Source organism: Podarcis pityusensis (genome assembly GCF_964106645.2).
Source record: "Podarcis pityusensis genome assembly, chromosome: 9".
Lineage (NCBI taxonomy): Eukaryota > Metazoa > Chordata > Lepidosauria > Squamata > Lacertidae > Podarcis > Podarcis pityusensis.
Genome location: NC_138034.1, coordinates 16,292,987 through 16,309,156, shown reverse-complemented (window position 1 = coordinate 16,309,156; position 16,170 = coordinate 16,292,987). Strand labels below are relative to the sequence as shown.

The following is a 16,170-nucleotide window of genomic DNA, read 5'->3' as shown; positions in this document are numbered from 1 at the left end:
GGAAACCCGTATTTCACATCCCCGTGACGATGACCCATTGGGGGGCAAGTGGGCAGAGTTCATTTGGTCCGCCCTCCCCTCAAGTCGACCGAGGGGAGGGCGCAAAAACGGGTTCTTTTCCTGTGGGGAAATCTGTTGCCACCGCCTGCGGCTTCGCTTGTCCTTCTTTAGCCCCGAGAGGCCCCTTACGCGACCAGCGACTTATCTTTGCCGCCAAGCAGGTAAACGGTTTAAAAAAGGCGGGAAAGGAGCCGGCGCTTCGGGTCGCGCGCACAGTTTCAAGCCGCCTTTTGGTTTTTTTCCCCCTTCGCCCCTGCCTCTTAAAAAAAATGGCGCCTAAAAAAAACCAAACCAACTTTCTCCGTCGTTTGGGACTTGGGCAACTCTCCAGGGGTGCGAGTTCTTCTCCGTCTCTCCGCTTGCTTTTCTTCGGGGATTGCAAGCTTGCCCTCTTAAGAAAGAAAGAAAGAAAGAAAGAAAGAAAGAAAGAAAGAAAGAAAGAAAAGTGCAAGGGCATTTTCGTCTCAAAAAAATGTCCGCTGCAACTGAATGCAACTGAAGGGACTTTGCAGGGCTGGATCCTGCAAAGCGCTTTCGTAGAGATCTGGGTTTCAGATCCTCTCAGGCAGCTTTGAAAAACAACATGAAGGGTTGAGGTTTGGCAGGTAGAGGAATAGAAAAAGGGGAAGGCAGGAATCTCTCTCACTTTTGATCTTTGTGCAGCAGAGGGCATTGTAACAGGTGCTGCTCATCCTGCAGGGGCAAATATATATATAGTGTGTGTGTGTGTTGCAACGTCCGCCATTGCCAGAAAAGCCAAGTCTTCCTCAGTAGCATGTGTGTGTGTTGATGTTTTTAAATCCCATTGTGTAATGATGGTGGGCTGGATCCTTGCACATGTCGTCTATCATTAAAAAAAAAATTCCTTCACCTTTCTATGTTGAAGAACGCAATGTAGCTTTAAAAAGGCAAAATATATTCATATGCGGGGGGGTGTGTGTTTAACATCCACATAGAAATCAAATCAAATGACAATCCAGATCATGTCATTTAAATCACGGCTGCAAACACTCTCCCCCCCCCCCCTTGGTACTTAGAGGGATATGTAGCCTTAACATCTCCAGGTTGTAACCGGGAATCTTTGTGTGGAGGCTGTCTGAGGAATTTTGATATCTCAAACATTAACGACAAAGCAAACAAATTGTTATTACATCTCTAAATCGTGCCCAGTTGCCAACGCCAACTTTAAAACAAATCAACATAGAATTATCAAAACAGAACTAAAACCAGCAGTTTTAAAACATGCACCATCAGGTTACATGTTGAAACTACCCATCTGGGTAAAGAGGAAGTCTTGACAGTGGCATAGATTTCCTGTAAATTACGCCAAGTTAATGTTTATATTTAGCTTGTGACCAAGTTAGACCTTAAGTTCCTCATTCCTTTTCTTTTAGTTGAGTTTGTGATCTCCTCTGAACATACGATAGTTTTCTCCCACTGTTAATTCATTTTGTTGTTGTTGTTGTCTACCTTTTACTGCAAAGGCTGACAAAATTGATTGTGTTAAAAGTGGGGCGGAGAATCTTCTGCCCCATCTTTAAGGCAACAGCATTCTTCCTCTTAAGACACTCTGTTTAGAAACACGCTCTTTCCTGCTGCTGAAAGGCATAAGGTAGGTGTTAATGATTTTAAAACATGTAACATGAATACTTTTGCCAAGAGAGTACTCGTCACTTAACTTTTATTGTGAATGGTGAATGGGTCCAAAGTTTTTTTAGGAGATCGCTTTCATGGGGGGTGGGGCAGAACCTCACTTAATGGAGTACTTTCAATGCTTTTCAGTAATTTTTGTGTATCTAGGGGGACCAGTTGCCCCCACCTGGCTACACCCATGAATGGGTCCAATATTGTGAAAACACGGCATCTTCTTTTCCGTCCTTTTGGCTGAACTTGGTATCTAGCCATAAGCATGGCTTTGGTAGCCCCTGACTGCTGAACAGTTATAAAGCCTTAGGGTGTGTGCTGGCTGAAGACATGGCTGCTTAAACTTTCTCTTACCTGCTGCCTTTCCCCTGCAAGACCCCTCTCATCCAGCTAAGATTCCTGGACGTGCATTTTGTGTATCCCATGAAAAGTGAGGAGGGGATTGCAGAGAAAGCATCCAAGATGGCTGTTCTTCAGAACCCATTCCCCACCCCTAAACTAACCCTCATTCTCCCTTTGCTGCTTTAACAGACATCGGTTTAACAGTGTTGGTTAAATATAGTCACTTATTCTATCTAATACCACCTCTTGGCACAGGGTTTTGGAAAGATTATCTTGTGAACCTCCCTGAGACTTGTGGGTATATGGTAGTATACAAATTTTAATCATCATCATCACCAGTGTGATTTATTGCCTTGATTAGGCATGGAGGGGGGGGGGATTTGGTTAAGTCCTCATTTAAAGTTGAATTTATCAAATTGAGAACCAAAAACACCCATCCTTCAAAATTTGCACATCTGAATTTTGCTGTGCATTTCTCCAACCAGTGCTGATAAAACATGTATATTATGTGCAAACATTAGTAAGTGAAAGTAATATACAAAAATGCATTGTACAGTGGTACCTCGGGTTACATACACTTCAGGTTATATACGCTTCAGGTTACAGATTCCGCTAACCCAGAAATAGTGCTTCAGGTTAAGAACTTTGCTTCAGGATAAGAACAGAGATCAGACTCCGGCAGCGTGGCAGCAGCAGGAGGCCCCATTAGCTAAAGTGGTGCTTCAGGTTAAGAACAGTTTCAGGTTAAGAATGGCTCTCCGGAACGAATTAAGTACTTAACCCGAGGTACCACTGTATTAGGAGAAATTGCATTCAGAAATGTGTACATTGGTCAAAACTGCATACAAAAATGTGTCTGTTAAGAGAAATTCACACACAACCGCTGAAGAGTTTCCATGAGGACTTTTTGAAAAATGCCCAATTTGGTGCAGAAATGTGGAGAACCAAATTTAAGATTGGAAAAATGAGAAACAGAGAGAACCGCAATTGACAGATCCTCCCATCCTTAGTCCTGCCCATTATGTATGAAAGGCTAGTTCTGAGGATCTAATCTCAGGTCTGCTACATACCCTGAGGTTCATTACCATTTGAAATGAAACATTTTTCTTCATCACCATTGCCTCACCACAATCAAGGGCTCATCCACACTTTTGTTTCTAGACACAGGTCCAAATGGTGTTTCTTTCATAGCGTCATTTTCCCTGGGAGAATCCTGATAGCTCAGAAGGAAGAGCATGAGACTCTTAATCTCAGGTTTGAGCCCCACGTTGGCCAAAAAATTCCAGGGGGTTGGACTAGATGAACCTTGTGGTCCCTTCCAACTCTATGATTCGCCACTGAATCAGAGAAAACACCAATCCTCAGAAAACTCAATTGACATTTATTCCAGCCCAGCAGCAAACACTGAGTTTTCCTAGAAAAAGCAATGGATTGGGGGGAGGAAAACTTTTCTGACCCAGGCCTAGGAATAACAGGACAAATGGATGAGTCTATACTAAATACTTTTAAAGGGCTATTTAGTTAAACCTAATATATATTTTTCTGCACCACTCCCTGAGCAGTATTACTTTTCCATGGCAGCTTTATCCTCAAGCTAAGTTTCTTTGTGAGGAAATGTTATTGAAACTAAGGCTCTGTACATACCATGCGTTTTAAACACTTCCCACCAAGCATGGGAACTGTAGATCACCCCTAACAGAGCTACAAATTCCAGCACCCTTAACAAACTACAGTTTCCAAGATCCCCCCCCCCAGGGGGGCGAGTGGCTGCATTAGGGAGCAGATAAACCCCCAAAGGAATGTGGGTAATCTTTAAAGTAGCATCAGTTCCCCCCAAAGCAAACAACACCTACAGGGAACCCCATGCCCCACACCCAACTGCAAAAAAAATCCCCTTTAGGCTTTTTTTTCATTTTCCAGCTGTGTTCCATTATTTTCAAAATAATTTCTCTCTCGCCTCCCCCGTCACACATAGACAGAGTTAAACTTTGTTCAGAGTGTGTCCAGCAGATACTTACTTTTATTTAAGCAAATTCTGAACTTCTGGGGCTGAACTGCATGTGATGTCATGAAATCCATGACTGGACCTGCTAGGTGGTCTCCAACTTAGTTTAACACAGTTAGGTCCAATTACTTAAATGGGTCTATTCTGAGCAAAACATAGCTGAATGTGACCTGGTAAAGAGGTAAAAGCTAGTGAAAGTGTGTGTGTGTGGTGACTGGTTAGCACTGTGAAAGGGCTTTAAAAAACAAATCCTTTCCTCGCACCGTTTCCCCAAATTTCATTTCCCTCCAAGCTTCTCTGTGCCCTGCTTTGGGGGGGGGGGTATATAAAAGATAAGGATTTTGTGGCCTTCCTTGTGTTAGATTCAAAAGTCCTATCAGTGCCAGCTAGATGGCCAGTGGTGTGGGAGGATGAGTTGTACTCCAACAACATCTGGGAGCTGTAGATACTGCAGGTATGTATGGTACAGGATGCTTTAGCTGAGATACTACATTGCAGGGGTTTGGACTAGATGACCCTTGGTGTCCCTTCCAAAGCTACAGTTCTGTGATTCTATAATTGTATATTGCCACAACATCTCATTTGGCCCCAGCTGAGAAAGAAATGGGGATAACAAGCAAATCACAAGAAATCAGTGGTGGTGGAGACCCAAAATATGCAAATATATATATATATCCACGCACCTGAATTCCTTTCAGATTCACAGTGGTTCATCCTTTTTCAAACTTCCAGAGAGATGTCTCACTAACTCCTGGATCTGTGTAAGGCTTTCTGTTTCTTAAACTGCAAAAAACGCATATGGCCATCATGAAATCTCTTCATAACTATGTTTTAAATTGTCATTTGATTCTGCTTTTCTGCTAAATTATGAAGTGTCTTCTATTGCCGTAATAAGAATGAATATTGGGAGAGCTAATGTTTCCATTAGAGTACTTAATATTTTAATGTGAACTCTTTTTGCAGGAGTTTGAGGCTAATACAGAGTACAAGAACTCCGCCAAGCACATTTTAAAGATCTTTAGATGCCATGGCAGAAATGAACGGTCCAGACAGGAATGGTTTCCTTTGTATTTGCATCTTTACAATAACTTTCTGGAACAATACCTATACCTCTGCAGAAAATGGATTTAAAGCAAACTACTCCAAGAGTGGCTTAGATGCTGTTCCTAAGAATCTTCCAGCACAAATGACAGACTTGGATTTGTCATACAACAGTATCTCTGAACTTCAGATTTCTGATTTTAGTTCTCTTTCCAAACTCAGGGTACTAAATCTTTCTCATAACCTGATTAGAGAGCTTGACTTCAGCATTTTCCAATACAATAAAGACTTAGAACTTCTGGATGTATCCCACAACAAACTGCAGACTCTTTCTTGCATTCCTGTTACAAGTCTCAGGCATCTAGATCTCTCTTACAATAACTTCATGGACATGCCCATCTGCCAGGCATTTGGCAAAATGGTGAAGCTGGAATATCTTGGCCTCAGCGCTAGAAGAATACAGAAATCAGATTTCAGAGTTCTTGCTAATTTACAACTGGATACTCTCTTCTTGGGCTTAGAACACCTCACTGAATCTGTCCCTGGAAGTCTTCCAGCATTTAACACAAAGAAGCTTCGGATTGCACTCCCTGAAAATTCAGAATTTGTGTCTCTAGAACTCAATGTTACTGAAAGCTTAGAACTTTCAAATATCCAAGGTAAGCAAGTCAGTGACTTGATAACATTTTTGTCACAACCCAGCAAAAATGGGAAATTGCTAAACTTAACATTGAATAATATACAACTATCCTGGCTAAGCCTCACAGCTATTCTTCAGAAGGTGTGGGAATCCTCCATTGAATATTTCAACATCAACTATGTGAACATTTTAATATTTGAAGACACAAGTCAATCTCTCAATTACGTTGATACCTCACTAAAAGCATTGACAATTAAACATGCTGTTGCAGTTTCAGAGATGTTTAACCAGGAGGATGTGTACAGAACATTTTCAGAAATGAATATTGCATCATTGACAATTTCTCATTCGGGGATACTAATCATGTTTTGTCCTTTAAAACCCAGTGATTTTACTTATTTAAGTTTTTCACATAATTCATTGACTGACAAAGTTTTTGAAAATTGCAAGAACTTAGCCCTCCTAGAAACACTCATTTTACAAAACAATCAACTTAAACAACTTGCCAAAATGAGTTTAATGACAAGTCGCATGAACTCACTGAAACACTTGGACTTGAGTCAGAATTTGTTGCAATACGAAGATAACATGAATGACTGCCACTGGGGTAAAAATATGATTAAATTGAATTTGGCGTCTAATCAATTGTCAGAGTCAGTATTTAGATGTTTACCAGCAAATATTCAAATTCTTCATCTTCAAAACAATCCCATTTCAAGCATTCCCAAAGAGATTACTGAGCTGACGGCTTTAGAAGAAATAAATTTGGCATCCAATAAACTAGCTAGTCTGCCTGGATGTGGTCAGTTTAGAAATCTGAGGTTCCTGAATATAGAAATGAACTCTGTTGTCTCACCATCTTCTGAATTCTACCAGACGTGTCAAGGCATCAAACAGCTAAAAGCAGGACACAATCCATTCACATGTACCTGTGAATTAAGACAGTTCATCAGTCTTCAAAAGCAAGGATCTATGGAGTTGGTTGGCTGGCCTGACGCTTATGTGTGCGAGTACCCAGACTACTTAAGGGGGACCTTTCTAAGGGACTTTCACGTCTCTGAAGTTGTTTGCAACGTGAGTCTTCTGATCACGATAGTTATAATTATTACCGTGGTCTTAGTAGCCACTGTTTCCTTCCTCTGCATCCGCTTTGACGTTCCATGGTATTTGAAGATGATGTGGAAGTGGACTCAAGCAAAACAGAGGATTCGGAAGAGTAATCCTGAAGACATGCTCCCCAACATAGAGTTCCATGCTTTTATCTCCTACAGTGAGCATGATTCTGAGTGGGTGAAAAACGTATTGATTCCAAACTTGGAGAAGGAGGATGGCTCCATACGGATCTGCCAGCACGAGAGGAACTTTGTTGCAGGCAAGAGCATTGTGGAGAATATCATAGACTGCATTGAGAAAAGTTACAAGTCCATCTTTGTGTTGTCTCCTTACTTTGTGCAGAGTGAATGGTGTCATTATGAGCTCTACTTTGCCCATCACAAGTTATTCAGTGAAAATGCCGACAGTTTAATCCTGATTGTGCTGGAATCAATCCCTGCATACATCATTCCTGCCAGGTACCATAAACTGAAAGCTCTCATGGCCAAGAGAACGTACTTGGAGTGGCCAAAGGAGAAAAGCAAGCATGGACTTTTCTGGTCTAATCTTCGTGCAGCCATTTACGTTAAACTGTCCAGCAATGAAGAAGAGAGAGCATTTTCACTGAGTTAAATTTATATTAAAATAATCATATGGTGATTTCATTATATCAGTAACGTTCATGTTGTATGGCTGAATATTGTATATGAGACTTTCAGTGTAAATGGCTCAGAATTACAATACGTATTTTTTGAATTCGGGGAAAGTTTGATGAAGCTGGAAGACTGGTAAGATAACTGGAAAACAAGCTATTTATGTTGCTGTAATGCTGTACTATAATATTTCTGGAGAAAGGACAAGTATAATTTTACTATATACAAGTGCAGGGAAAAAAATACATTAGGAAAAGAAACAGATTGACTGCATTGATCCTGTTCCAAGCCCTGAATTCCTGAACCAAAGGATTCAAAATTAAGTCACTAGATGAAGAATCAGTATCAACCTTGCAATGTAAGACTTCCTTCTTCTTGTAAGCCTCCTTGACATTCATTTGATTGAAAGGCAGCATGGTATAATTTTTTATAATAATGAATTAAATGCTGTATTCTGCTTAGGCAATCCACCTGAGGATATTATTATATTCTCAATACAATTTAATTAACCACGAGAATAATACATAGTGCACACCTAAGAGGGGTTGGGCACATCTGGGACATCTGTAGAGCATGAGACTCTTAATCTCAGGGTCATGGGTTTGAGCCCCACATTGGGCAAAAGATTCCTGCATTGCAGGGGGTTGGACTGGATGACACTCATGGTCCCTTCCAGCTCTTCAATTTTATGACTCTGCCCTCTTCATAATAATACATTGAGTCTTTTAATGGAAAGTTGGTTCCATCTAGTGGTGTGCAATATACATGTTAGTAAAATAGAGGGCCTAGAATAGATGCTAAGAAACGAGAAAAGCTACTTTAACTTAAAATTTAATAGGGGGCATATGTGCAAAACAATTGTGGGTTTAGAAAGGGATAAATATGGGAAGGCCCACTTATAAGGAAGGTATAGCGTGATACCAAATCCCCCATCAAAAGCATTGTTGGCTCTTGGCATAAGTAGATGATGAATACATGGAAAGTTACCGGGATAAGTGAATACGTCGGTTTTGGTTTCTCTCAGTTTATCCTACTTCCAGTCTTAAGATCAGATCTCTACCAAAACGTCCTCATGAAAACTCACCTACATTTTAGTGTGTTCTCATATATACATTTTCGTATGCAATTTCATCTTACATACATTTTTTTTTTTTACAAAGCAGTTTCACCTTACATACTTTTTTTTTTAAAACAAAGCAGTGTCCTAAAATAATGGCTTTTGTATGTTTTTTAAACTATTATGTGCATTTATACCCACACTTTCCCCTTGTACATGCTTTTTTTGCACATTGCTTGGCTGAAGAAATGTGAATCTTGAAGGGTGGCTGTGTTCTGGTTCACACTTTGTTTTGGAAACTAAATTAGGCACATTGACCTTTAAATGCAAACTGCATCAAATTTCTCCCTCATCCCTAGATGTTACACCTAACAAAACTGCCCATGGTGCTCAAAAATTACGACTTACAATCCTCCACTTATAATAGATCTCATTTCCCAACTAATCTAGTTTTTCTCTGGAGGGTAGGACTTGAACCAATGGCTTCAAGTTACAGTGGTACATCGGGTTACATACGCTTCAGGTTACAGACTCCGCTAACCTAGAAATAGTGCTTTAGGTTAAGAACTTTGCTTCAGGATAAGAACAGAAATTGGGCTCCGGCGGCGCAGCGGCAGCAGGAGGCCCCATTAGCTAAAGTGGTGCTTCAGGTTAAGAACAGTTTCAGGTTAAGTACGGACCTCCGGAACGAATTAAGTACTTAACCCGAGGTACCACTGTACAAGAAAAGAGATTCTGACTAAACATCAGAAAAAACTATCTGACAATAAGAGCTGTTGGACAACGCAACGGTCTTCCTTGAGACGTTGCGGACTCTCTTGGGAGCTTTTAAGCAGAGATTGGGTGGCCATCTGTCGTGGATGATTTAGCTGAGATTCCTGCATTGAAGAGGGTTGGACTAGATGACCCTTGAGATCCCTTCCAACTCTGTGATTCTGAATATACATGCACTCTAGTTTGAAAAGCAGTAGGTGGCAATAAAGGCTTGGTAGAATCTCAGGAAAGCTGACCAGGCACAACTGAAGCCATTCCAGGAGCTGGTTATGTAAACAGAATAAAAGGCATGAATATGTCTGACCGGGCTTTATTTCTCAGTCCACTCCCACAATTTCTGTTCGGAGTTGGTGTTTAAGAGTCCGTCACAAGCAGTTGCTGTGTCTTTATCGTTGCTTCTGTTGACAGAATCAGTACAGTTTGTTCTTCATTATTTAACTCGTAGGCTTCTGGTAGGAATTATTCATAGGACTAAATAGACATAGGACCAATTAATCAGATTTCTTGATTGAAAACCTGCTCTTAAACTAGGTCATCATCCACATGCAACCATATTTTGAAAGGAAAAAACCTTTGGATTTAATATTTACACACTCCCTTGTGGCCTTATATAACCTTGCTGGGCACACAGTCTAAACAACATTCTTCACTGTTAGAATTAAGGCGATTTTAGTGAGTAGCACAAATAATAGATTATTATTGGGTGAAGTTGCATAACTCTTATTAAAGGAGACCAGCTATGAATTTACAGGCTTGAGAGTTGACATTTAAAGTCAGGTTTCAATGGGCCATGTTCTAAGCCAGCTACTATCTGCTAATGTTATGAAAGTACAGAAGTGGCTTTGAAGATGCCTACAGGAAATAACCTTTGGGACACTAATCCCTATGTATCCATGTCTCATGTACGTCAGGAATTAGTGAGCATCACCACTGCTAACATCACATTTACGCCAGAGTTGTTTTACTCTTGTTATTCATATGACCAAACAATGATGTTGCGTTGTATGCAAGACAAAAGAAAAACCAGTCTTTCTATGCCACCTGGTGGACATTTATTGCACATGCTTTCAACAATGATATGCAAAAATTGCATCAGGGATATTTGGAAACTTGGTACATTGGAAGAGGCTCTGGAACTTTAATTGATCAATATATAATTTTGTATGATTTGGTGAGTTGTATCTTGTTTTTACTCTTCTGGTATGGCTTGGTGTGTTATTTTTTGTTGGATAAATAAACTTGAAATGTGTAATAAATTCCTTTATGTCTGTCTCCCAGTATGGGTTAAAATGGCTGTATAATACATTATAAGGGCAAGAAGGGGGATCCCACTCTCTTGGGAGTTCCACTTTGCCTTAGCCAGTAAAGATTTCTGGCACGAATTATTTCTGTAGTTGGAACTTTTGTAGAGAAAGCGTGAGCTGAAGGATTTTTCAGGGGAGGAATCTCTGCAAAACTGGTAGCCTGTTGTTTAATTACATTAAATCTTTTCTTTTTTTAAATGTTAGGAAATTTTAAAACAAGTACCTGATGCTCATCACTCCCTGCAGTACATTTGCATTCTTTGTTCAGAAGACTGGAACTGATTTGCTTCTTACTAAACAACTGGGTGGGACGCAGGTGGCACTGTGGGTAAAACCTCAGCGCCTAGGACTTGCCGATCGCATGGTCGGCGGTTCGAATCCCCGCGGCGGGGTGAGCTCCCATCGTTCGGTCCCAGCTCCTGCCCACCTAGCAGTTTGAAAGCACCCTTAAGTGCAAGTAGATAAATAGGTACCGCTTTATAGCGGGAAGGTAAACGGCGTTTCCGTGTGCTGCTCTGGTGCCGGTTTGCCGAGCAGCTTCGTCACGCTGGCCACGTGACCCGGAAGTGTCTGCAGACAGCGCTGGCTCCCGGCATCTAGAGTGAGATGAGCGCACAACCCTAGAGTCTGGCAAGACTGGCCCGTACGGGCAGGGGTACCTTTACCTTTACCTTTAAACAACTGGGTAGAGTCAGGGCTGGCCGAAGACATTTTGGTGCCTGAGGTGAACCACAAAATGCCCCCCCACTTCCCACCAGGGAAGAATGGGTGACTGAAAATCTACACCAGGAACAAAGGGGTGGGGAATAAAGATCCACATCAGGATTTGCTGCCCCTGTGGATCCTGCTACCCGAGGTAGTCCTCACCTTGTCTCTGGTGGGCGAGCGTACTGCCTACATATTTTTCTTAATATCTAAAAGGAGGGGATGCGGGTGGCGCTGTGGTCTAAATCACTGAGCCTCTTGGGCTTGCCAATCAGGAGGTTGGCAGTTCAAATCCCCACGACAGGGTGAGCTCCCATTGCTCAGTCCCAGCTCCTGCCAACCTAGCAGTTCGAAAGCACCCCAAAAAGTGCAAGTAGATAAATAGGTACCACTCCAGCGGGAAGGTAAACAGCATTTCTGTACGCTGCCCTGGTTTTGGTGTTCTGTTGCGCCAGAAGCGGCTTAGTCATGCTGGCCACGTGACCCGGAAAAACTGTCTGCGGACAAACACCGGCTCCCTTGGCCTGTAAAGAAAGATGAGCACTGCGATCCGAGTTGTCTGCAGCTGGACTTAACTGTCAGGGGTCCTTTACCTTTACCTTAAACAAATTAAGAGGATAGTGACACCCCAACCTCACTATTGTCCTGAAAATACAGCTTGCCCAAGTGCCGCGATGTCCAAGAACCAAAAAACAGGGTCAAACAGACCCTTCGATTCAATGAAAGGTTATTCAGGTAAAATCCTACAAGACCTTTCCTCTGCTGAGCACTTCATAATGACTATCCATCTATTAAATATTTACTTCATAGGTGTTTTTCACTTGGGTAGAAACCAAGCAGGAAGCTAGAAGGGGAAAGTTCCTTCTTTAACACCCATAAGAAATTCAGTACTTGGTTCCTCATCTGCCAGCTCCCAGCAGGATAGTATTTCATTATTATTTTTATTTTATTTTGCAGGCTAGTAACTCCTGGGGACTCACAAGCCCAATTTAATGGGGTAACTTGTGAATGAAAGCAGAAAATAAGAGGAAGAGATGCAAAGATGGGTATCTTTTGTTGTATACGGGAATTAACGCGAGGGCAATCAAGCAGAGAAACATTCACGTTTGGTAAAGTGCACTTTAAATAATCCAACTTCACTTGTGCATAAAATAATTTTGAAAAATAACAAGAGTTTGTACATGTGACTAGTTGCGCCAGAATAAAAATGCAAAGCCGAATGTGTATTTTATTGATAGTAATGCAGCACAGATTTCAGGTCCACGATTCCTGATTCGGCTAATGATGTATGTGCAATGGCCTTCTGCATGTGCCAGATGTGTTGAATATGACGATCTGCTGTGATATTTGCAGTCAACCAACTTTCTTAGGTGAGTCACCAAATAAGTAAGTAATAAATAAGCTCTCCTAAAGAATACGGGTGGACATGGGATGTGGGTGGCGCTGTGGGTTAAACCACAGAGCCTAGGGCTTGCTGATCAGAAGGTCGGCGGTTTGAATCCCGCGACGGGGTGAGCTCCCGTTGCTCGGTCCCTGCTCCTGCCAACTTAGCAGTTCGAAAGCACGTCAAAGTGCAAGTAGATAAATAGGTACCGCTCTAGCGGGAAGGTAAACGGCGTTTCCGTGCGCTGCTCTGGTTCGCCAGAAGCGGCTTAGTAATGCTGGCCACATGACCTGGAAGCTGTACGCCGGCTCCCTCGGCCAATAAAGCGAGATGAGCACCGCAACCCCAGAGTCGGACACGACTGGACCTAATGGTCAGGGGTCCCTTTACCTTAAAGAATACAGGGCTGTATCCAAGGACAACTGCCATTTGGCGAAATCAAGATTCGGTGGGGGGGGAGTCTTGTCAAGTTTTGAGGGATAGTTTTAACTACATATTGACATTTAATATTTGTCTTGTTTTATTAACAAGTATAATACATATAGTATACTATATATAACATATGAGGACTGTACAGTACAAATTATGTTCACAGTTTGACATGACAAAATGTCATTACTGAATTCCCATTGGACTACCAAAAATAGAAAGTGAAGTTACATTAAAACATTCACATATTTAGTGAGAAAGATTACCAAAATGCTTCAGTATCTGCAAATGACAGGAATGCATGCTAGAAACCTTTAATTACCCGATTATTATTAGCTTATAAAATATATTACATTTTATTTTTTAAAAAATTCTGCATATTTTTATACAAGTATTAAAGTAAATGTAATAGCCCTGCTACATTTGCAGGTAAAGTTTTAAGAGATGCTAAGCAGGAAGATTATTTTGACCGTATAACATTTAAAATACATAAATATCAAGAAAGTGCTAATATTTGTAAAATGTAATGGGAATTATTATAGCCCTTTTCAAATAATATGTATAAAATACTTTTGCAAATTCTGTTTAAAAGGAAAGGATTTGCATTCATCTACACCTTGCTAAGTTTGAACAGAACACAAAGAAGATCCTGCAATTAGAAGGTTTTGTGTTGTGTGTTAAAACTGGAACTACAGTGTGCAATTAAAACCACATTATAGAAATATCAGCTTTGCTCTGAACAATCCCTCTTGGAACAACCCATAATGCTATTTAACTGAAAACATGATCAACAGTATCCTAAAAGTTGCATTCTGTACAGTGGAATACTACTAGTGCACATGGTTTGTTTAGAAAAGTAACTTTTAATTATTTGGACTGCATACTGCTTCCCCAAACACAAGTGAATCTTCCTCATTTGCTAACCACTTGCTTTTCAAAATTACTTGAGCCTCTTCTCTTGCAATTGCACGTCCCCCACCCCCAGTAGGCAAAAGACGACCTCCACTTGCAATAGTGAAGGACAAGTAGTAGCAGGAAGTTCTATGGGGCTATTGCAGTGTCCCCAAAGCCGAGTGGGGGGCGTGGAATTGGAATTGACTCTCTGGCCAATGGTTGCCTGCATTTTCCTGGCACACTCAAGACACGTGTTACAATCTGGATTAGAGATGAGGAAGTTTGCATGGCTGAAATGGTCTACACCTACTAAAAACAGGCCTGCTTCCCTCCATAAGAACCACAGAATTAAAGTGGACAACACTGCTACCTCCAAGCCGGTGGGAGACTAGACTTTGACTGTCGTATCAGAGCATGGATTCTTATCTCCCGATTTCAACAGAACTACTCCAGTGTAAGGGCTTTTAGGACTGCATCTTATCTCCCTAGTAATATGCAAATATAGGGTTAGATCCAAAGTTCCCTTCCTCTGCTGGAGGAAGACTCCATCAGAAGAGAACCTTTGTATCCAAACGCAGAGCCTGAAGCCCTGATTGAAAATATGCAACCAGTTCCATTTGCTTTCTGACTCCTATTTCCTAAACATCAGTGTTTTCCAATTTCCCACTACACAGAAAAACATTTTTGAAGCGGAGGGGACCTATAAACAAAGAGTGTTTGAGCTGGAATAGTTATTCCTGATTTAGACTACAACTAGCAATAATCCAAGGTGCAGAAAAGATAAAAATCTCATCACACCTAAACAAGCCTTTGGCCATACTGTTTGCGCTCCCAGAATTATATACAGAAGCATGCAGATAAAATGTGGAATTTTGTAACTGTGTTTGCCTGAAGTTAACTAGCCACATAATTTTTTTATGTGGCATTAATAAACCATCTTAAAGGGGGCATTTCCATTTTGTATTGCAGGTCATTTTCTGCTCACCCTGCTGCAATTTTTTTTTAAGCCCATGTATTTGATACACAGTAGAGCATTCCAGAAACTTTTTCTTAAAAACAAGGGCAAGTTTCCTCCTGGCATTTTATATGATAAACTCAAATGTTGCTACACACTTGAAACAACTTCAGATGGATTGTGAGAATAATTAATATAGCAGAAAGTATTTTTTAAAAAAATAAAAGATAACATGTAGCAGCACCACAAATGAATGAGTCTTTGAAGACATATCTGAATGACAAATCTGATGAGCTCGGAAAGTGGTAGCTCTCTGAGTGTGGAATTGAAATTAAAGGCACTTTAAGCCAAGCACTGCTAAACACCCTAAATGGAAAAAAGCAATTTCAGCCATGCTTAGACACAGTTTACCAATTTTCATATGCTGGTAATTTGTATCTGTTACGTTTTAATGTAGAAGGGAAAAAATATATCTTATTTTTGGAGGGATCGGATCCAAAGGAATTAAATTTCGAATCCTAGTATGGCACTCTGTGCTCCGCAGTTCCCACTCCTGTTTTGCTGACACTTAGAAATCTCATCAAGTTTCCACATTCAGTGTTTTTCCATGTTAGCAACAGAGTAGTTTAAGTGTGTCAACACAACAGAAAATAATGTGTTTCCCAGATTTGCTTGGCAACACTAGAGAGGTTTTTTCTTGCTCCATTTACATTTTGATGGAATGGGTTGCAGATGCTTCAGTACAATTATTCCTGGTTTAAACTTGCTATTAGCAAAGCAAAAAATGTGCCACACTTTTAACTGGATTGGTTTTTGGATTTCCAGGCTGGTCTTAAACATTCCTAATTCTTGCAAGGTTTGATTGTGAAACAGCCACCATACACACGTGACTGATTACACTGAACAATGCAACAGTTCCCTTGCTCTGTCCGTTTAATTTCTAGAGAGAGATTAAATTTATCTGAAGCACCTATATATCCAACTAGGTGAAGTTTCAAATACTTCTGGGTTTGGCTTTAAAGAACTGTAGGAAGCATTTCTTTATCTCTTCCCTCCCAAATTTACCTTTATTCTTCTGTTTTCACAATAGCAACTCACAAGCTGAATTCTGCACCTGTGACTCTGCAGAACATTTTATTATTGCATTCAACACAGATACTGTTCTCAACAGCCTGCCTCACTTCCTTGCAA

The 16,170-nt window shown here is 40.9% G+C and overlaps 1 pseudogene across 2 annotated transcripts; it reads left to right on the top strand.

The window, feature by feature from the left end:
- The first annotated feature begins 83 nt into the window (after nt 1-83).
- LOC308484776 (toll-like receptor 6 pseudogene) lies at nt 84-15,084 on the top strand (annotated as a pseudogene). Of its 2 annotated transcripts, XR_013991472.1 has the most exons (3): nt 84-221; nt 5,015-10,479; nt 12,275-15,084. The product of XR_013991472.1 is annotated as a toll-like receptor 6 pseudogene (transcript). The 2 variants fall into 2 exon arrangements; XR_013991473.1 differs by lacking the exons at nt 84-221; nt 12,275-15,084 and adding an exon at nt 1,167-1,672 and having other exon boundaries at nt 5,015-7,943.
- The last annotated feature ends 1,086 nt before the right edge of the window (nt 15,085-16,170 follow it).